At 46.4% G+C, this 21,895-nt stretch overlaps 1 long non-coding RNA gene across 8 annotated transcripts; it reads right to left on the bottom strand.

The window, feature by feature from the left end:
• Positions 1 to 15,490: 15,490 nt before the first annotated feature.
• LOC123110354 (uncharacterized) lies at positions 15,491 to 21,654 on the bottom strand. 8 transcript variants are annotated; one of them, XR_006453324.1, is made up of 4 exons: positions 19,056 to 21,543; positions 18,540 to 18,850; positions 16,700 to 18,312; positions 15,491 to 15,724 (listed from the first exon to the last, which is right to left on the bottom strand). It is a non-coding gene; the product is annotated as an uncharacterized lncRNA (long non-coding RNA). The 8 variants fall into 8 exon arrangements; XR_006453325.1 differs by having other exon boundaries at positions 16,715 to 18,312; XR_006453320.1 differs by lacking the exon at positions 15,491 to 15,724 and having other exon boundaries at positions 16,933 to 18,312; positions 19,056 to 20,797; positions 21,019 to 21,654.
• Between the last annotated feature and the right edge of the window lie 241 nt (positions 21,655 to 21,895).

Below are 21,895 nucleotides of genomic sequence, written 5' to 3'. Positions count from 1 at the left end.
ATCCGGTGCCTCTGGTTGGATGGAGGTCACCGGTGTCGCAGTCCCGCCCTTCTTACGAAGGGGCCGCCTGCCGGACTCCGAAACCACTGAAGGTTCCGGTACGGAGTCCGGCCCAGGGCCGGACTTAGAGCCCTTTGGGGTTTGATCCCCCTTGTGCCTGAAGTCCGGGAGGATGCCTTGCGGCGCCTCCTAGGCCTCCTCCTCCTGGTTGGGCCCCTTTTCGGACCCCACCTCGGCGTCATCCGCAGCGCGAGGAGAGGAGGCAGCCGGAAGTGAAGTGCTATTCATGTCCGATGAAGCCAGGGAGCCGCTTGTTGAAGCGTCGAGCTCATCCTTGGGCAGGCTGCAGGGTTATATTCGACGTTAGGAGATTCTATACAACAAACGAAACGCCATGAGTTATTCTGGTATCCAGACACTTACGATGTCGCCAGGGGCTTAGGCCTCGGCGGCCATTCCTCTTCGCCGTCATCGGCGTTGGTGGAGTAGTCCGGGAGAAGGGTCCTTCCCTTCTTGGACCCTCCGGCCTCCCCAGTTGGGGCGGCCTTCCTTTTCTTCTCTCCCCCCACTGGGGGAGAGGCCTCTTTTTCCTTCTCCTCATCTTCGCCGGAGGAGTCCGCCTCGGAGTCATCGGACGATGAGTCCGATAACACCTGGCGTCGGGAACTCTTTCGAGTTCCCGTGGCCTTCTTCTCCGGCACCACGTGAGGCGCCGGAACTAGCAGCCCCGTCAATCGGGCGTCCGCTGGGTCTTCTGGCAGGGGAGCCGGACAGTTAACCTGCCCGGACTTCTTCTGCCAGGCCTGTCAAAGGTAAGGGAGTTTAGATCCCGCATAGAGTCAAACTATGAAAAATAAGTGTCCTGTAAAGGGGAAAATAGCTTACCTCGCTGGCTTGACGCTGCGAGCTGAATCCGCGATCTTCGGTAGCGGATGCGGGAGCCTCGGCGCCCTTGAACAGCACCTTCTAGGCATCTTCGTACGTAGTGTCGAAGAGCCTGCTCAGGGTTTGGTGCTGTGCCGGATCAAACTCCCACAAATTGAAGGCCCGTTGTTGGCACGGGAGGATCCGGCGGATGAGCATGATCTGGACTACGTTGACGAGCTTGAGCTTCTTGTTCACAAGGTTTTGGACGCAGGTTTGGAGTCCGGTTAGCTCTTCCGAATTACCCCATGTCAGGCCCTTCTCTTTCCAGGAGGTGAGCCGTGTGGGTATGCCAGATCGGAATTCGGGGGCCGCTGCCCATTCAGGGTCACGCGGCTCGGTGATGTAGAACCATCCCGATTGCCACCCTTTGATGGTTTCCACAAAGGAGCCCTCGAGCCATATAACGTTGGGCATCTCGCCCACCATGGCGCCTCCGCACTCCTCCTGTTGGACGCCCACCACCTTCGGCTTGACATTGAAGGTCTTCAGCCATAAGCCGAAGTGGGGCGATAAACGCCGAGATGTTGAGGATGAAGTTCGGGGCCAGATCGTGGAAATCCAGGCCGTAGTAGAACATGAGCCCCCGGACAAATGGGTGGAGTGGGAAGCCCAGTCCGTGGAGGAAATGGGGGAGGAACACCACCCTCTCATGGGGCCTGGGGGTGGGGACGAGCTGCCCCTCGTCTGGAAGCCGGTGTGCAATGTCGTTGTGCAGGTATCCGGCTTTCCTCAACTTTTTGATGTGCCCCTCCGTGATGGAGGAGGCCATCCACTTGCCTCCCGCTCCTGACATGGCTGGAGAAGGTTGAGGTGGGATGTGCGGACTTGGGCGCTGGAGCTCGAGTGCGCGGAAATGGATGAGCAAAGGAGGAAGAAGGCGTGTGTGAAAAAGTGGATCCTTATCCCCTTATATGGACGGACGAAGCTATGCGTCCCCACCAGCCTGGTAAAACTCGCTTATCTCCCAAGCGCCGTAATTGATGGCGCGGTTGGGTTACCCACGCCCGTATTGATGAGAATCCCGGAATCAGGGGACATGATCTCTGCTCTGACAAGACGTGCCAAGGAAACCGCCTCGCTAAACGTGCTGAGGTGGGACAGTAAAAACGATTCGAATAAAATCTTGGCCGTGGTGTGATGCCACGCCACGGAATACGTCAGCAGATTGAATTTGTGTAAATATTATTCTCTCTACGGTGGTATGTGGAGCTTATCTTGCAGAGCCGGACACTATCCTTGTGTTCAAAATCTTCTATGAAGTATTCGGAGGAGGAACCCGCCTTGTAACGTTGAAGACAATATGCGCGTCGGACTCGTCGTCATTGAAGCCTGGTTCAGGGGCTACTGAGGGAGTCCTGGATTAGGGGGTGTCTGGATAGCCAAACTAGCACCTTTGGCCGGACTCCTAGACTATGAAGATACAAGATTGAAGACTTCGTCCCCTGTCCGGATGGGACTTTCCTTGGCGTGGAAGGCAAGCTTGGCGATACGGATATGTAGATCTCCTACCATTGTAACCGACTCTGTGTAACCCTAACCCTCTTCGGTGCCTATATAAACCGGAGGGTTTTAGTCCGTAAGACGAACAACAGTCATACCATAGGCTAGCTTCTAGGGTTTAGCCTCTCTGATCTCGTGGTAGATCTACTTTTGTACTACCCGTATCATCAATATTAATCAAGCAGGAGTAGGGTTTTACCTTCATCGAGAGGGCCCGAACCTGGGTAAAAACATCGTGTCCCTTGTCTCCTGTTACCATCCGCCTAGACGCACAGTTCGGGACCCCCTACCCAAGATCCGCCGGTTTTGACACCGATAGCTGGTGCCTGTAGATGGATGGGGGATGGCTGGATACAGTTTGTTGTACTAAATGTTTGGTAACCTCAGTTTGCAGCAAGCCTTATCACAGTGCCTATTGTATATTCCATTTGGTTTTCCAACTCAATTTGTATTCTGATGGTAAGCTGCATGGCATCAAGTATTTTTGCAAAATTAGTAATTTGGTAGCAGTACATAATTAGAATTGTGGCGCGTGGCTTACTATGTAATGCTATTAGCAGGATGGTCTGTGGCATCAGATTTGACAGTAGTCTGCAACGGTGGAAAGGTGTACAAAGAAATTGCTGATTACCATGGGACGCGGTGCCGGATGTTGCTCGTGGAACTGATTGAAGACTGAAGAAGGTTCGCCTCTCTGGATGGATGGATGCGGAGGATGATAAAGGAGGTCCAAGGTGGGAAATATTGCCGGCAATAGCGAGCCATTGACGCAACCGCTTCCCGGTGTCCCTATTTGGCGAGCTGGGCACGGGAAGTCATGGAAGCACGCACCCCGGGGGGGCTGTAGGAGGCACGGCGGTCGCGGATGCGTACGGGGCGCGAGGAGCCGATGGACGGTCGCGGATGCGCTCGAGGTGCGTGGAGCCGATGGACGGCAGCGGTAGGGAGGGCCGCGGGTGCAGCGGCACGGGGCGGTCCTCGGGGCTGTCGGGCGGCAGAGGCAACGGGCGGGGCGCCCCGGAGCCGGGCGGAATTCTTTCAGATCCAAGGGCTTATTTGTAAAACTGAATCATTTCCTAGATATAATCACTTAAAGAGGGACTGCGGGTGCAATTTCCAGAAAACAAGATGACCTTTTTGCAAAAGTGTCGTGATCCAGAACCGATTCATTAGTCTTTATTAGTACAGTGCCCGTGCGTTGCCACGGGCTCTTGACAAAGTTTACAAGAGTTACATGTTAAATTTCATATGCATAAACAATATAACACGAACACAATTACTGAACAATTGAAGTCCATTTTGCAATGAAAATTGATAACAAAAAGAAAGACTAACGACATGTCCATGTAATAAACTGAGTGATGTTTCATCTAAACATCTATTACAAAATTATCAATATCTAGATGATGCACTTAAAAAATTCTTTAACAATATCAGGAAAGTTGTCTTTAGCTTCATTCCCACGGTGTTTGTCACTCATACATCCAAGCAGCGCCCAATAGACTCTGCAAAATCTAACCATGCAACCAGCTCAGGCTCCCCAAAATTTGGGCCACCCGCGATGGCCAAAATGTTATAACAGGCCGTACTTGTATAAAGTATAGAAAACAATGATTCAGCTAAGTAATGTAACATATCTACTTTGACACGCTTAAGAAATTCATGTATAACTTAGATATGTTGTCTTTGGTGTAATTCACATGGTATTTAAGCAAGTGTACAAAGATTGTAACTATCCCACACGAGCAATATATGTCGTTAGCATGAGGCTATTATGTGCAATATATAAGAATATGCATTATAAAATACTCACCGTGCAAAATGGATGAAGCAATTAGGTAGATGAATACACTATCACTGATCATTATCTTTGATGTTATTACAAAGAAATAATACAAGTAATGATTTTCAAGTATTCAACTGTCCTCGCTCGTTGAAATACCAACCAATGATTTACATGTCAAAGTTAATATCTTTAGAATACCAACCAGTGATTTACGTGACCATATAAATGTAGCTTCAAGGGCGCAGGCATAATCTATCACGCGTCAGTCAAATTAGTTACAACCAATAAAAATGAAATGATCATAACCACAGTGAAATTAAGTATCTCGTGGGATGACCTTTTAAAAAAAATATTGCAATGCTTTAGTTTGGGCTTCAGCAGGAAACTGGAATATAGCAAACATACACAGGCTCCCCTATCTGTTATATAAAACAGTTCAAAGAAATCTGTTATATAAAAAATATTCTAAAAAAATATTCGGAAGTTCTCATAGGAAGATGTGCACACCACCATCGGTGGCTGTGTAAACAAAATATGGCAATTGTTTCTTAAAAATGCGATAACGTTTTCTCGAAATAATTTGATATACAATGAAAAAATTGCAGTTATCCTAAACAATATGGCGCCCTTTTCTTTCTAAAAGAAAGATACCCTTCAAAGTAATACATTAACTATGTAGGAAAAAGTGGTAATTGTTTCAAACAATTTGGTAAGTGCTCCTAACATTTGATCATTATATAAACAACACAAGTAAACTGATGGTATTTTTTTAAGGCAATACACCAACATGGTGTTTTATATTTCAGGCTCAAATATGGATGCATCGTTTGCCAAAACATCAACAAGAAACCCGGAGGCTCCGATTGCCAAACAATGGATCGATCGCACCCCGCCGTGCTAGCTAAAACGTCCGTCGCCGTGTTGGCCTCTATATGACAATGATTAAAAGTAATAGAAGAAAATTTTCAACTAAGGAAGGAACATTCTTCATAGATGGCCGCTGCTGGTCCTAGCAAATTACCCCCATTGACCATTACGTCAATCAACTCCATACAATCAGCTTCAAGAATTACGTTATGGCAGCCAATGGTACCCGCCAAAATCAAGCCATCCTTGAGAGCTTGAACTGATGATATGATAATACGTACATGCCCTAAAAAGTTATTTATGTGGTGATGGATGCTTATAGGACTGACTGGCATAAATAAGCAAATTGATGGCCTACTACCGATAACATGATGATGCTAATTGGCAGTCACGTACTGTACATAGGAGAGCAAGGAGAGGCAAGCCTCGCAACAATCTTGCAAAGCATAGTCGTAGTAGACTGCAGCGAGGGATGCAAAATGAACACCAGAATGCACAGCATGTGGAAGAGATTTTTGTTTCTTTGTTTGACGACCGCTTATATGTTTGTCGTGCGATGCACCGGATGGTTCGAATACGGCGCTGCTGCACAGTATGTTAAAAAAGTTTCTAGAAAAAGAAAAAGCAAACTTACACAGACTCCTGTCACTGCCTCACTCTCTTCCTCTCTCGGCGCCGTCACCCGGCGGTTCGATCCCTCCGCCGCCGTACGACCTCTCGCGCCACTGCTAGGCACCGAGCCCACGCACCCGCAGATCTGCGACCCTCGGCAGTCAGATTCGACTTGGATGGGCGGAAGAGCTCGCTGTCTGGATCTAGGTGGCACTACCTCCCTTAGAGTTGGTCGTGCGAGAAGCTGTCACACATCTTGCGGCCTGCCGCCGCCGCAGGTCAGCTGCTCCCGCCGGCCGCATGCCCCACTCCCTGGCCGCCGCGCTCCGCTGTGGCGCTGCTGACTCTCCTTCTCGTCGCGTGGTGGCCTCATCTCCCTAGTCGCCCTTCTCATTTGCATCTAGCCACAGCTCTGCCTCCTTCCTCGTGCCGCTCGAGCTGTTCCATTGAGGCTACAAAGCAGTCTACTACTGGTGAGTTTCCATATTCTGACATGGTGGATTCCTGATTACTGTTTGTTTGTCTATTTCTTCGTTTTATGTGGTGTTCGTTTAGGTTATATATAATCTGTGTTCTTCAATTCGGTTGATGTTGAATGGATCTGAATGAATGAATGGGGGAATTACCTGATGAAAATTCTGGCTACATGAGCGTCTATGCATTTTTATTCAGAGTTCAGGCAGCATCAATTACTTAGTAATTGATTCAGACAATTGGTCCATACTCAAAAGCTATCCTCGTGCTTGTTCAGACGTTCAAGCGGTCCAGTGTGTAGTACCAAATCAACTGAGTGATACATGGTGAACTATTAATAAATGTTGTTCGACAAGAAAACTGAAAACAATATACTCCTACATGATATTTGATTTCCGTTGGTTTCATGAATTCTTGCTGATAGCTATAACTACTAATTTCTCTTAGGGTGATAATTATTAATTTTTGGATATACATGAACTAATGAATACAACCTCTAATATATTTGTACTGTTTGATTTGCTTCGTATTTGTCTCTTAGAGAACAGAAAATAGCAGTAGTGAAGGCCCTAGAGCAACCACCTGTAAAAAAATTAAAAAGAAGGGTAATTGGTACTAAAACAAAAACGTTCCATGTAATGTGAATCTGGAGCTTACGTAGCTTGAGAGTTTAGAACTTTAGAAGTAGAGTGGAGTTTGGAAGTTAACTGAAGTCGAGGGTGGGGTGGAGCTCTCTGAAACACACCCTAAGCCTAAAATGTAGTGATCTACTATATGATTATAATTACCTCACTCTAGAGTTACACAGTGGTACGTAGATACCAGAGGCATCTCATACCTAGCTTTTCTAGTATATAAAAGCATATCAGTACCCTTTTCACATTAAAACTGGAGCACTGAGATCTTACGTTATTTGAAACTAGCTATCAGGCTTCAGGGCCTCACATATTCTCATGGCGCTTTCTGAAGTGTAACTCTGTAAGTTACTAAGTTGAAATCTGTTCTGTCAGCACTATTTTATCATGTATGATATTTTTTCTTTCTTTCCAAGAAATTGTCTCTTTCCTTGTTTTGGAACTGATATTTTATATGGTTGCTTGACAGTATGAGCCAGAGCTATTTACTGGTCTGATTTCTCCTGGGTATACTCTGCTTTCGGGTGTCTGATCTGATGACAAGAATATTGTGTCGACGGTCAACCTGGACTGTAAATTGGAACTGGAAGCAATAGCTCTCCAGGCACGCAATGCAGAGTATAACCCCAAGGTAAAATCATTATCCTAATGCATTCTTCATGATGTTTGCTTTTTCTCTTATTGGGCTTCTGATGCTATAGTTCCAAAAACATCCAAATTTTATCACTTTGCTAGCATCCTTTGTGAATCCTGCTGTGTAGACGATGGATAGCCTGGTAAAAGAGTAGAGACTTTGTACATGGGTTCTTTTGTGTACCCTTCTGAATTTGTGCTCATTCGCTGAGAAAATAGAGAACAATAGCTTACTAAATAGTTTTAATCCAATGGTGAGTTGAGACTCTCTACCTGACCACCTTTTTGGCTTTAGCATGAGGTAAGGTTATTCGAACATGTAAACGGTCAACTAATAAGCTGAAGGGTTATACCACACAAAAGTTATTATACGTGGATGCTTTACGACAATCAAACAATGAACTTAGGGAATCTACAACTAAAGCATGCTTGACATCCACCTTAACAAATTTTAGACATGTAAGCACAAAAAAAACATACAAGACTACTGATTAGTCCTTGCATACTGGTATGTTGTACACTCTAGTGGATCCCCTAAAGGGACATATTTCGAATGTAAGTTTTAGAAAATAAAAAGGAGGCAATTATTATTGGTTAACCCTACACCTACCTATGGAACGAATGTAAGGTTATTATATGTCTCTGTACAAGCATGGTTAGTTCTCAAGTGCACATAAAAATTCTGACTTGGATGAAAACATGCAGCTAAGAAAAAGAAAAGGAACAAGTTATGACTTAGGAACAACATATTGCAGAAAAGACCAATGCATTCTCAAATTATTTGCTCCTTCTGAGCTAAAAACTCCCTGCGGAGCAAATGGTCGAGCTGGCCGTAGGAAGGAACACACTAAAACATGTCAAGAAAAGTGCATTGGTAAAAACAAAACAAAAATAAAATATATGAACAACCAGGATGGGGTTAATGGTTTGGGAGCTGAGAGAGTCGATGGGAGGGACAACCGGAGAAGCAAACCTAGCAGAAATTCGCATCTGCTTTTCCAAGATGATGTGCTGCTCGGTGCATGATCATCATCATGCATCCACTGCAAAGGTCCTCGATTCTTATATGCATTCAATTTCTCCAAGTTCAAAAGGTAGTTCTATATAATCACTAAATAGAGGCACTAACGTGATACTGAATTTATAGAATAAGTGCAGACCCTTTGTTGAGTCCTCTGCAATCTCAATACTCTGGATCCAACTAAATGTTCTTGTCTTGCCCTGCAAATATATACATGATTCAGTCTATTTTCAGAAATTAGGATTTCTATTTTCTATGCGATCCACGTAGAACATGAGGAATCACCTAAGCTTAGCTGCTGTATCGGAACATTCACTAATGCAGTTAAATATCTGTACAAATATAAAGAACATGAACTTACAACTTCATGGTTCAGTATATGGACAAAAAGACCCATGTCTAGAGATCTAGAGAGAGAGGAACTAAAGGCAAACCATGAACCACGTCCAGCTCCTTGCTCTTGCTACGATTCGTGTTCGACCCACTCCTTGCGTGCACCAACGACCTCATCCATGAGACAAGGGGGCAAAGAGAGGGGGGAGGAAGATAGAGACAAACCTGAACGGCCTCAACCTTCTTGCTTCTGCTGCTCCGACCAGCAAGTCTCCCTCCACGGCCGACCCCGCCCACATTCGCCACTGCACCAACTCCGCTGCTTTCCCCATCAAGGCAGAGCTCCCGTGCGCGTCTTGTTCGGAGGGGCTCTCCGAGGCCTCGAGGTCCTCATCAAGATCTCATCCTCCGAGTACTTCACCCCATACTTTTCGCCTATTGTTCTGTACACCTGAATCAACATTCAGAACACAAGCCATATTAATCAAACCACCATATGCATACCCAATTAACAGAGGAAAGGGAGATTTTTATCGGTAATTTGTTATGCATGGAGAAACAAATCCACACAACCCAGAAATGAACAGCAGAAACAAATCTGCCCAGGTTCTCACAACCCGAATCTCCGAACATACACGAACGGAACGGGCTACGGGAGCACGGATCAGGTCGATCCAAACGCCACACATTGTCTCAGCGTGTGCACCGCATAGAAAACATGCAAGCCTCCGTCAACCATGGGAACAGCCAGCAGAATCGAGTGGAACAAATAGAGGAACATGAATTGGAGCTGTGGTATATGGGGGAAGGGCGTAGGCCGACCTGGGCCATGGACTCGGTGGGGGCGAGGATGGTGCTTGGGGCGTCGACGAGGATGGCCTTGTGCGTGATGTCGTCGTAGATGCCCCGCCGGTAGTCGTAGTACTCCCGCGCGCCCATCGGCTCCCACCTCGCACCGCCTGCCCCGACGACCGCCTCCGTGTGCTCCACTGCGGCCGCCGGCGCGCTGGAGCCGGGCCGCCGCCGCCACGGTGGCCGAGCGCAGGGGTGGGTGTGCTGCGCAGGGGTCAGCAGGTGTTGCGGCGTGGCTGTTTGAGGGGCCATCTCAAATAGAGTCAAACATGTATTTTCTTAGTCCTGCTGATCTTGGTTAATTTGTAATAGCTAGACCATCATGTTTGAGGGACATCCCAAGGGTTTGACTCCGAAGAGCGTTGCAACATGCCATATAGCTTGGAAAACATACTAACAAGGGTTAAAATGCAAACAAAAACGTAGTGTCAGTTTACAAGAGCAAGTACTCGGAGTACTTGAAGTATAATCCAGTTGAAGTGTATTGAAACTAAGAAGAACATGCACATGACATCCACGCACCTGATCAATCTTCATGTCAAGCCAATAATCGGTAAACAAACACAAGGCCAACAGAGAAAATCTGAACCAATGCTCCTGCTCCTCGTCCTTCCCGACACAATATCTACTGCTGGTTCAAGAAGTTACTCCTTTAGAATGAGGACCTATTTTTTTTAAACTGAGTTTTTTCACAAGCAGAAAAAGAAAAAAATAACATGTAAGATAAGAATAAAATCTACATCTTGGGAAATTAAGTATACATACAACAGAACTATATTTGTGTGACAACAGTAGTAACTTTGTTGGGAGCTTGAATACAAATATTCATGTTGCTTGTTCCTCAAGCAAATAACAGAAAATGGTTAGAAAAGTTAGGATATGTTCTATTTTCATGTGACATTTAAAGGTATGATCATTAAAAATACATTGTTATGACCTAATCCTGTATGTATTAAAGAAAGAAAACAACCCTGCTTAGTCACCAATCCTAGAACCCTATGATGAAAAATTTGACAAATAACTACAGAAACCAACTATTGTTCATGGAATTTACACCTGACGTCACTATTTGGTTTTAGAATTATTTCATGAGGGCAAAGGTAGAGAATCTATGAGAATCTTTTGAGCTACTCTCAACCTTGTAAAATAGACTAATCTAATATTCAGCACTGGATCAATTTCTCTACAGAAAAAGATTTAAAACCTCCCCAAATGTAGAATGCTAGGATCTCCCCCATCAACTGATCCTAAGAGAAGATGCCACTGAGACTCAATACTAATTAAGTAGTCCATACAAATCTAATGCAAACCAAAAACAGATGCATTGCTAGCATATACAAGCATGGGGATAATGAATGGCTGGACATAATCCATCCATCGATGACTCATCCCTTGGTCTAATTACCTTCTGACGTTGAAGGGCCTGATGATGCCGGGAGCGCCGGCTCCACGGAGGACGCAGCTACTGACGCACTTGGAGGTGCACCGAGCCGCCTCAGGCGCCCCCGGGTGCTTGATCTGCTCCGCTTTTCAGTTGCCTTCTGCTGCTTCGGACTGGGATGGGCGTCCTCTGGCCACCGCCGGACCACCACACCAGCGCACCAACGCCTACATCGTCAGTCCTCCATCCCCCTGGGGTCTTGCCGCTTGAGGAAGAGGGTGAGAGGGGCAGGCTTGGGAAGAGAGAGGGGCTCTACCAGATTCGCCGCCGCCGCCGCCGCCGCCAACAATGTCTTCGCCCGTCGTCGCCATCCTTCTCCTCCGCCCCAACACGGCGCCACCACTGCCCCTACTTCTCCACCCAAGCGGTTTTGCCCCAGCCGGTCCAACCCCTCAGCGACGCAGCTGCCCCGCTCCCATCCTCAGTGCCCGCAACACGAGTTGGCGGCTAGGGTTAGCCGCAGGGGCGCGCGCAGGGAGGGAACGGTGAGGAGGTGTTGTGCATCGATTGGGGAGACAAGGGTGAGCCGCGCTGGTGGCGGCCGACGCGTGAGTCGGATGGCGTCGGTCAGAATCAGAGGGGCGGCGGCGGCGGCGGATCTCAGAGGCGGCGAAGGGCTCAGCGGTTGGGGGAGTGACGATAGAACAAGGAAACAGATCGAGGGGAGTCTAGAGGCTGTTTTTTTAGATCGAGGCGGAGAGACAAACGAAAAATCGGAGGTGGGAGGATGACGAAAATAAAACGGAGGTGGGAGGATGACGAAAATAAACCAGCGAAAATAAACTGCGCGGACTATTCACCAACTGCTCCATTAGGAGTATAGACTAGTAGAGTGCCCGTGCGTTGCTACGGGCCAACAAAAGAATTTACTGAAAAAGATACTTATCCTGCAGCAACGACTAATATACACGCAACCACATACAACACGTCACCACCACATACACAACACAAACACAAGGCAGAAAACAAGGGTGGCTAGGAACAACAACACCCATCAATCGACCACCAAGCACACTACAGATGGACCAATCGTTCCGACTGCACCGAGACCTGCACCATAAGCTAGGAACCGAGAAGAGGTGAAACTGCACACCGACGAAGCATGTACTTCAAACTGGTGCCTAGAAGAAGGATATGCCACTGGAGTGTCACCACCGCTCGATCCTGAGGCTCTAGTTTTCACAAGTAGCAACACGAAGAACATGGAGCGACCATGAAGGAACCTTCAAGGAGGTAACGACACCCGCTGATGCAATGAGTCGGCCAGGCAAAAATCAGGCAACTTATGCACATCGACACTCACACACCTTTGTCGAAGCAAGTACTGCCAGACGCCAAAGCACCAGCAGCACCAAGGCCATGCTACGACATACACGAACGACCATGCCACTCGCGTGGCCATGGCAGACAGCCCGCACCCGAGACGCGCGCTCTACTCATGAACACCGCGTCCCTCACCGCCAAGGGCCACCTGCCTCCAGACAACCCCGATATCATCCAAAGGCCCCAGCTTTGTCCAATCGGCAGCCCCAACTGACGGAGCCACCAACGACCACGCTGCCCCGGACATCGTCGCATATGAGCCACCAAGCACTCGACCGACGAAAAGCTGAGGAGAAGGTGTGATCTGCACCCACGATCGGTGACCCCATGACATCAACACATGGTTCGACCATCATCGAAGCCTCCCATCCCTCCAACCGACCTCCCCACTAGACACTGATGTGTTGGCCCGCTGCACCAGCCGGCTCAAATCCACATGAGGCCACCAGCGGCCGCCCGCACACCAACGAGGGAACCAAGATGACCACAACCCGCAACCAAGAAATCTCACCGCAAAGCGTAGGCTCCATCCCGTGCCGCTTGCTGCCGTCCAGTCGCCGAAGTCGGAAGGGGCCGCCCGGACTCCAGACAACATGCCTCACCAGATCTCGATTCCCAAAGATGCGCCACCGATAGATGCCCCATGTCTTCTTCATGCCGTGAAAGCAAGCCAACACCGCCAACTGAACGCCCGCCCCCACGCAAGCACAAAGCTACCGCTCACACCAGTCATCCTGCACCAGTCTTAGAAGAACCGCCAGTCGGGCTTTGCTTGGTGATGCCCGCCGACGTCGGTGGGTGGGATGGGTGGGGGGGGGGACCGAAGGGCGGGTTAAGCGGCAGCTTGGTTTTTGCTAATAAATTGTGTGTGTGTGTTTTGTATTTTACATGAACTTTTATTTTCTGATATTTTTTATAAGATTAAGAAGGAAAATTAAGTGGATATTGATTCCCGTGGCCTAACAGGGAGATGCGTGTTGGAGATGACACTATGAAGCTGGGATAGTTTCGGGAGCAGTCACTGCGTGAGGGGGTCGTGAAATGAGGACATACCTTGCATGGCTCGTCTCCGTTCCTTCTGCATCATATGGTCCCTGCAGCTTGTCTCTCCCCACATTCCTTTCCACCACCAGGAAAATCACAGACAACCAGCATTCCTTACCCGTATGCGTATATCACGTATCACCCCGTTCCTTTGAGACATCGGAATAGAAAGACCGAAGAGAGAGCAAAAGCGATTTACTTCTACTAGAGATCATCATTTTCTTTTGCAAGAATTTCAGCTTAACTACATCGGAAGTGAGTGCAATTGAAGTGCTTGCGATTTACTTCTGCGCACACCTTACAAATATTATTGTCAACTTAATTTTCTGATTATAATGTATGATAGAGTTGTTAACTGAGTTGTGCTTCCCACTGTTATTTTTTTGGGGGGGGGGCTGAATGATTTGAATTCAGATTTCCTTCTCTATTTCAAATCCTGCGGGGACTTAAAAAACATGGCCGCTGGTCCCCTCCCATCCCTCGAGCCAGCCTTCTCACCAGACGGCCGCCCGCACACGAGGCCAATAGACACCCCAGGTCATCGTCGCACCATCAAAGCAAGCCAATGCCGCCGACCAAAGCACCCGGCCCCACGCAAGCACGACGCCCCCGCTTGCTCCAGTCGTACCAAGCAGAGGCGAAGGTCAAAGTGTACCTCCTCATGTAGTACTATTTTACACTTCACCATGAAGTTGGGATAAATAGTTAAAGGTGTTGTAAAATAGTTTTGATGATATTGTACTTTTTTCAAGGAGGCATAGGAGTATGCAGAGAAGAACAGTGTGTTATTCATGGAGACGTCGGCAAAAACATGTGATAATATAAACACATTTAAGATATATACCCTCCAAGTAGGCTATTTGGTTTCACATAATGCAGAAGAGGAACATAAACGAGTAAAGTTAGCAACATAACAAACCCTATTGATGAACCAATAATTGCTAATTATATTCTTGCAAAATAATCAAGCTAATAACTTGGAAGTGTCCAACATTTGAAGTAGTTGAATATTTTAAGTTTCTTATGATGAATCATCTTATGGAAGCGGAAACTGCATCAGCACTGTCAAAACATAACCATCTCATTTAGAAATTCTCATTCTCAACTGATTCTCGGCAAACAATATGACATTGATGTTTCCATCTTCTCTTGTTTTAACTTCTCGTTACACTTCATATATGTACTGATTTTTTGTCGTCAACACACGTCTAATAATATTTGTTCATGGACAGTAAATTAGGAGAGGTTGCCGAAGCCAACATAATCCTGATAAATAAATTGCTATGGTGTATTATATACATTGAGATGGGGTGACACGCGTACAAGTATATACCATGTGATGCATGCAAATGATTGAGGCCAAACAGGAATTTTGATTGAAAATTGAGGATATAATGTAAAGCTAACTTATTTCATTGTGTTCCCGCAAAAAAAAGCTTATTTCATTGTGTTATTAACTGTAGGTATTGCACAAATAAATGGTGGTAACAAGTCTTGATCAGAGATGGTGGGGGCAACAAAGAAGTTCTGCCTCTCAATGATGTGCATTCTGGGAAACCTCCAACAAATCCTTGATCAGAATCCTTCCTGGCCAGGAGGAGCCAGCAAGTATGATAATTCTTCTGGGGGTAATATGAACAGGTTAAGTGATGATGCTTCTCCTTGAGTGGGATTACCGGATTATGCCAGAAATGAGTGTTTTCTCAATTGAGAAGAAGTTTTTCTAGGTCTCCTCTCGATTCTGCATCTTCATGAACAAAACAAAGTCAAAAGACATCTCCATGTTACTTGAAATAAGCCAGAGAAAGAAACTATAGAAAATATGGAGTCGAGTACACGAGAATTTTCTGATGTGTAGAATCTAGAAAAATATGTGTAGTGCAGAACCAGAGGAATCAACCAATTTAGATGACTTGTGAAGTTTTGGGGAGACCTCATGGGTGGACCTGGTAAGGCCTTTGAATCCACCGACATTTTCTCTTTGGCTTACTTCCTTGCTGCAACAAAAACGTATAATATAACCACACTTAGTCTGGTACAGTAAGAGCTTGAAATACATAAAAGTACATTATCTGTAGCAATAAAAGCACCTGAAGGCAGACGTAGACATGTGCGTACAGGGGTTAACTCAAGTAAAATGGAGGGAGGAGACAGGAGAGTATATCACTCATAGTCGTATAGGATACCTCCAAAGCTACTGAAACGAAAGTTGAATCTACATTCTCCAACATATGCTGCTTCGGTTAAGGCAGTTTATCCCTGAAAAAATAGACAAACTAACCAAAAAAAACTTGTTTAGATTGATCCACATACATAAGTAAATGTCGCATAAGAGCTTTGTTAATTTTAGCATACTGGCTTCTGTTGATATAATTCAGCAAGAAGGCGTGTTGTGCAGAACTACATATACTGATATACACAATTAAAATGAAAAGAAAAAAATTCTATAACACCTATTTGGTTCATGAAATTAGCCACTACACTATAAATTGAATACATTCATTAACAGGATAACACAATGGGAAGTATGTCTTCATCGTAATAAGATATACAATGAACACCCAAGAATGTAAGCATCTGATATATCGAGCGATAAAAAATCTCACTACGAGTACGAATTGTACTTTCAAATCAGGCATGCAAATCCGCCAATTTTATGATCTAGCCATCACCTTTGCTATACAAAAATATTATCTATAGGTACTAAGGTACAGGGTAATTATTTAACATTAAGATGGCAAAAAATTACATTGTCCATTCATTTTCTAATCTATGCAACCATCACAATGTCACGGATTATTGGCCAGGTAAAGTTCTCAATTAGCATCATCAAATCTCTTATCCAAGCGGCACAGATCAAGAACATTTACCTTCAGTCGTATTAGGTAGATATTGCCAGCAAAAAAATTCTATTTGTGAGTTGTCGTAACCGTGAATATGCTGATATATTTGTTGGCTGGTTAGTTTAAGAAATTCCGGTGCTACTTTAAATTTTCTTATATACAGGAAGATTTAAAGCAAGACATAACAATCTTAGTATACTGCACACAAATACTTGTTAGGATCACTAACCGGTATTTTTCAAGGTCTTGGTTTCAGAATAACATAACTGAAATTAGCAAGATATTAGCCTCAAATGTAACAAGAGTTTCTCTTGGCCAATAAATCTCTACTGTTTAAAAGGGGATACAACTATACAAAGGTACATGAATAAAAAAATAGAGACAGGATAACACAAGGCAAAACAGAACCTAAATTATTTGTACCCGTCGATGAAGGTTGTTTTGTTCGACATCATCACCATGGCAGGAGTGAATTGCAAAAAACATCGACATTGAAGGCTAGTGTTGCAGAAACCACACTTCTACAGTTTTGTGCCAAAAAACACTAATTCTGAGGCTAATTTTTTGCAAAAAACACTAGTCATCCGTTTCGCTCGTTTTAATCATGTTTATGACAGCTGGGACCCGCTGGACAGGCTGACTTGACACAATATAACGGATTGCAAATAGACATAATAGAAGGGACTACACTGTAAAAGAGCCTAAGAGGATAAGGTCATTTTTTCACATTAAAAAAGAAGAGGATAATGTTCCATCTTCATCCTCTGACCGTTGACTCATGTCCGCTGGCCGGTGGAGCTCGAGCTTGCCAGCAGCACCTCACCTACAACATGGCCGCCTGGCCGCCGGCACCGCTGCTCGTGCGCACGCGCGGCCGGCGCGGCTGCTGCTCGCTCCAGTGAACGGCTGCTGCTGCTTTCTTCCGTCCTCGTTGCTGCTCGCTCCCGTCCCCGCCGCTGCTCGCTCCCGTCGCCGCTGCTGCTCGTGGCCGGCGCCGCTGCTGCATATGGCAGGTCGGTAGGGAGGCGCACCAGAGAGCTCCGTCGCCGCCGCCCCAAGTCGTGCCCCACATCGGCCTCCGCCGCGCCCGCAAAAGCTGTCGATGTCGGCCATCAGAAGCTGCTGGTGCCGGCCCTCCGATACCCACGGCGGCTGCGGCTCCGGCAGCCGTGAGAGCTGCTGCTCCGGTGGGAAGGGGGGAGCGCTAAGGGCAGCAAGGGCAGGCACGTCGGTCTCTCGTGGGCTGGCCGCGCACGGGGAGGGAGTGGCCGCCCTCCTCCGCCATGGGAGATGAAGGTCTCGAGGACCCGATTGCTTTTTTTAGGGGTCATTTTGTAAAACAAAATTGTATCCGGATGTCCTTGGCTTTTTAGTTTGCCATGTCACCCTGTCCAGCGGGACCCACATGTCATAATCGTGCTCAAAATAGCCTAAGCAATCGACTAGTGTTTTTTGCAAGAAATTAGGCTCGGAATTAGTGGTTTTTGGCACAAAACTGTAGAAGTGTGGTTTCTGCAACCCTAGCCTTCAATGTCGATGTTTTCTGCAATTCACTCCCATGGCAGTACCCAGGACTCCTAGCAGGTTAAAGAAAAACAATACGTCAGTGACAGCAAGAAGTTGAATTAACCAACCTAAAGTGAAACATCCAGGTTCATAACAGCCTAAATGCTTCCTAGGATGAAACTACAAAACAATCAAGGCTACGGCAGCAACATTACCATTCCACAAGCTGCTATATGCAATGCCACCATCAAGCCAAATCATCTAGCATTGACCAACTCCGGTCGGATGATTAACATTGACTCAGAACAAAGAAAGGGAGGTGGAATTGCATTACCAGACTGTGGTGGTGTGGAGTTGCTGCCCCGGCAGCATCAGTCCAAGATGAGGTATCCGTGCAAAGTCCGGCGTTGGCGCGCCGACGGCGTCGTTCAGCATGGGTGCCAGCGAGGGTTGGGGTGTAGGCGTCGGTCCGCCTCCAAGCTGTCCCGTCCATCCATGATGGTGCAGCGTTGGCCCTGGCATTCATAAACAGAACTTCCACATGATTGTAGAACTTTTTTTATTGAAAAACTGCAGAAGCCTCACAATAACAAGATACTCCCTTTGTAAATAAATATAAGAGCGTTTAGATCACTAAAGTAGTGACCTAAACGCTCTTATATTTCTTTACGGAGGGAGTACTATTATTTATGATAGGAGAATAATTTTCAATAGTAAGAACCAAGTAAAACAAACATATTACCTCATCAAAGACATCCATGGAATCCACTTGCTGCAAAATTTCCATATAAGCGGGAAGATATCTCTGAAATTCCTCTTCAAACGGGTTGTAACATAAAACATGATGTAGTAGTGAAAATCAAGTGATGAACCTTCAAGATGCTCAAAATCTAGGAATAAAAAAAGAAACATACTTTCAATTTCAATGGGATCCCTCGGGAAGTTCCTTTGCAGTAGAACATACCTTTACTCGAAGATTTCCCTTTTACTTTTCGAACCAGGATGTAAAATCATTTTCAGCGTATTAGTTGTCTTTATCTTCCCCATCAGATCCTGCCACATATACATGAATGAACAAGTGCCGTAGTGAATTCTATAAATTACAAACTATTTGAAGGTTGAAGCGCATAAATCAAGTGATTGTTATGCGTGCAATTAGATTGGAGCAGATGATGTACTACCCAAAGCCAAGCCTCACATCATTTGTAGAAATTGCAAGCCAAATCAAACAACAACAAAATTGAAGAGCACCATTTACCTCTGAATGGCAAGCATCCCCTCTTGAAAAAGCTGATCCAAGTTGAGGTAGCCCAAGAATCCACACGCGCTGTGGTGAAGAGGAGGTAGGTTGGCGGCCCCATCGCCTTGTCCACATGCACCGCAGATCCTATGACACCGTCAGCGACAACACGGATCACCGGTAGAACTCTGACGCGTGGTGTCGTGCTCGGAATGAGGGAGCTGGGCAAGCGGCCTATGCGTTGCTACGGACGGCGGCCGCGGCGGCCCTGAGAAATTGCAAACATAACATATTACAAAATGGAAGGTAATATAGTAACACCCATATTAGCATCCTACACATGGAACTCGGAAATTGAGGGACATGTACAGTAGCTACAATATCATACTTACCAGTCAGATTAGCATAACCCACCAGTCAGATTAGCATAACCAACATCTATCTAAATGGCAAGAAATTTAGGCTAAAATACTTTAGGATAAACTTGAAGGCAATATAGTAACACCCATATTAGCATCCTGACACATGGAACTGGGAAATCGAGGGACATGTGCAGTAGCTACAATACCATAACTTACCAGTCAGATTAGCATAACCCACATCTATCTAAATGACAGGAAATTTAGGCTAAAATACTTTCGGATAAACTGGAAACATTAAAAGATAGTTCTGCAAGGCTCACCTTAATTGAAAAACTTTGAGCATATTTGCATCCTCCAAAGTCTGAATCTCCCCACCTTCCACTCTATGGGCATCGTCTTCCATGCGATAAATGTAACTACTTCGCATGAAAGCTAGAATATAAACTCCGAACAGAAGCTTAGAATTAACATGTTCAAATCCAGTGATGGACAAAAGGTTCATGACTTTCACAAAGACAACTCTTGTGTGCAAGAAGGGGACGCATGCGTTGCTGCTTCTTTGTTTCTCTGATTAGTTTGTGCTAGGACTGGACTGAAGAAGAGTTCATTTAGATTCAGATCCTAGAACCTTGCTTGTTGTAGAACCCCTCTCTGAGTCTCAATTTTTTTTGCAAGAGCGGTCATTGTACATCATAATTTACCACGTGATTCATCGAAAAAAAGGAAGGAAAAATGCCATGCTTCGAACATAATATAACTGAATATCACATTGTCATATACAGTAGGGATTATAAGACGCATAGCTCTAATATCATCATTTTGCAGAAGGAAAGGCTTTAGACTTTTAGTCCATTAACATCGAAAGATAACGCCCACAATAGAAAAGAAGTGGCTTACATTTAGAGAAGTAGTACATGAATAAAAGGGAAACAATATACATAGACGGCAAGATATTATATGACACACACACACACACACACACACACATCAGGATTCTGATGGTTATATATAAAAGAACTATGTGGCGTCATGTTATTTTTATCAATTGAGAAAGCCACAACCTCGTGGGAGGATGATCCGTGAGCCGCCGCAGCTAACCGCTACAACAAGAGAGGAGCACAGTAGCACGACAACCTCCGGTGACCCGAGTGTAATGGAACTAACCTGATACTGACGACACTGTCAGGTTCCTTGAGGCACGACAAAAGCAGCCGAGGTGTGGTCCTGCTAGTTGGGTCTCCTAGGCTGCGGAATAGTGTAGCAACGGGAAGGAGCCTGCGCTGCTGGACCCGGAGGTTGACTCAATGTGGCATCTGGCCGTGACGCCGGCGAGGACAAAGGCGAACCTAGCCGCACGGTCGATGCAGGTGACGTCGCCGGGGACAAATCGCAAGTTACCTGCAGCACAACAAAGACACAAGTATGTTCAAATCGTAAGTCCAGCAATACTGGCCTCAAGAATCGAGGGAAGAGGTAAGGGGAGCATGAACTAAGATGGAGAGAATGTCGGAGAGCATCGGGGCGTGGCCGGCTGCCAGATCGGCACCATATCGGGGACGGTTCAAGGCCAGGAGCTCCGGTGAAGAGGAAGGCAACGGGGCAAGACCGATCATACATACATGCTGGAAGCCGAGTCAGGCAAACCGTCGAACGGCTGGGAGGCGGTCCTGACGGCCCTAGACTCAGGCCGGGGCAGCTGAAGGCTGAAGCATGGCCGGTCGCCACAGACGGCACGGCCGGCCCTGGACTCGGATGGGGATCGGGCAGGTGCCGACCTGATCTTGCGTGGAGTACTGGAGGCCGCACTCGATCGTCCTGCAGCCGCCGTCCGCGGCCGTGTCCACACAGGCCCAAGCGCACCGGTACTTGGGCTTGCCGATCTCGCGATCGATGACGCACTGCATCACCACCACCAGCACACAGAGGAGGGTAAGGCACGGGTGGCAGAGGTGTCCCGCAGGGATCGCCGACGGCGAAGGTTCGGCGACGCAGGGATCGAGGGCGCTTGATGTGCGAGCGAGGGCGGCGGCGAAGGGATCCTGGATGGGGAGGTTCGAGGGCACTCTGATGGACGAGACTTGGCTGCTCCCCGCGTGTGTGCCCATCCGTGCTCCCGCATATGTGGCATGATTTGATTGGAACAAAATAAAACCTGGCTCCATCTCCTTAAAATCAGGGGAAGATGATTAGAATACAAAGAAAAAAGAAAAAAAAATGAACCATATGATAAAATGGGAGCATGGATGAGAGAATTTTCTCCTTTTCCCGATTGGTTTGTGTCAAAACTTATCACGTGACGCACACAGCAGCAATGGGCCGGCCCATTAGTGTACACACAGCCCGCGCCCGTAAATAGAAATTCAAGAAAAAATAATGCACGACGAGGGATCGAACCCAGCTCCTCACGCTCAGAATGCTAACCACTAGACTAAATAAGATTTGGTGTTTAATTAGCAGCACGAAATTTGATTTAAAATTAAGCTCGCAGTCGCGTGA

The sequence above is a fragment of the Triticum aestivum genome, chromosome 5B (assembly GCF_018294505.1).
Source record: "Triticum aestivum cultivar Chinese Spring chromosome 5B, IWGSC CS RefSeq v2.1, whole genome shotgun sequence".
Classification (NCBI taxonomy): domain Eukaryota; kingdom Viridiplantae; phylum Streptophyta; class Magnoliopsida; order Poales; family Poaceae; genus Triticum; species Triticum aestivum.
Note: the sequence above shows the minus strand (reverse complement) of the source record. Positions and strands in the feature narration are given on the sequence as shown.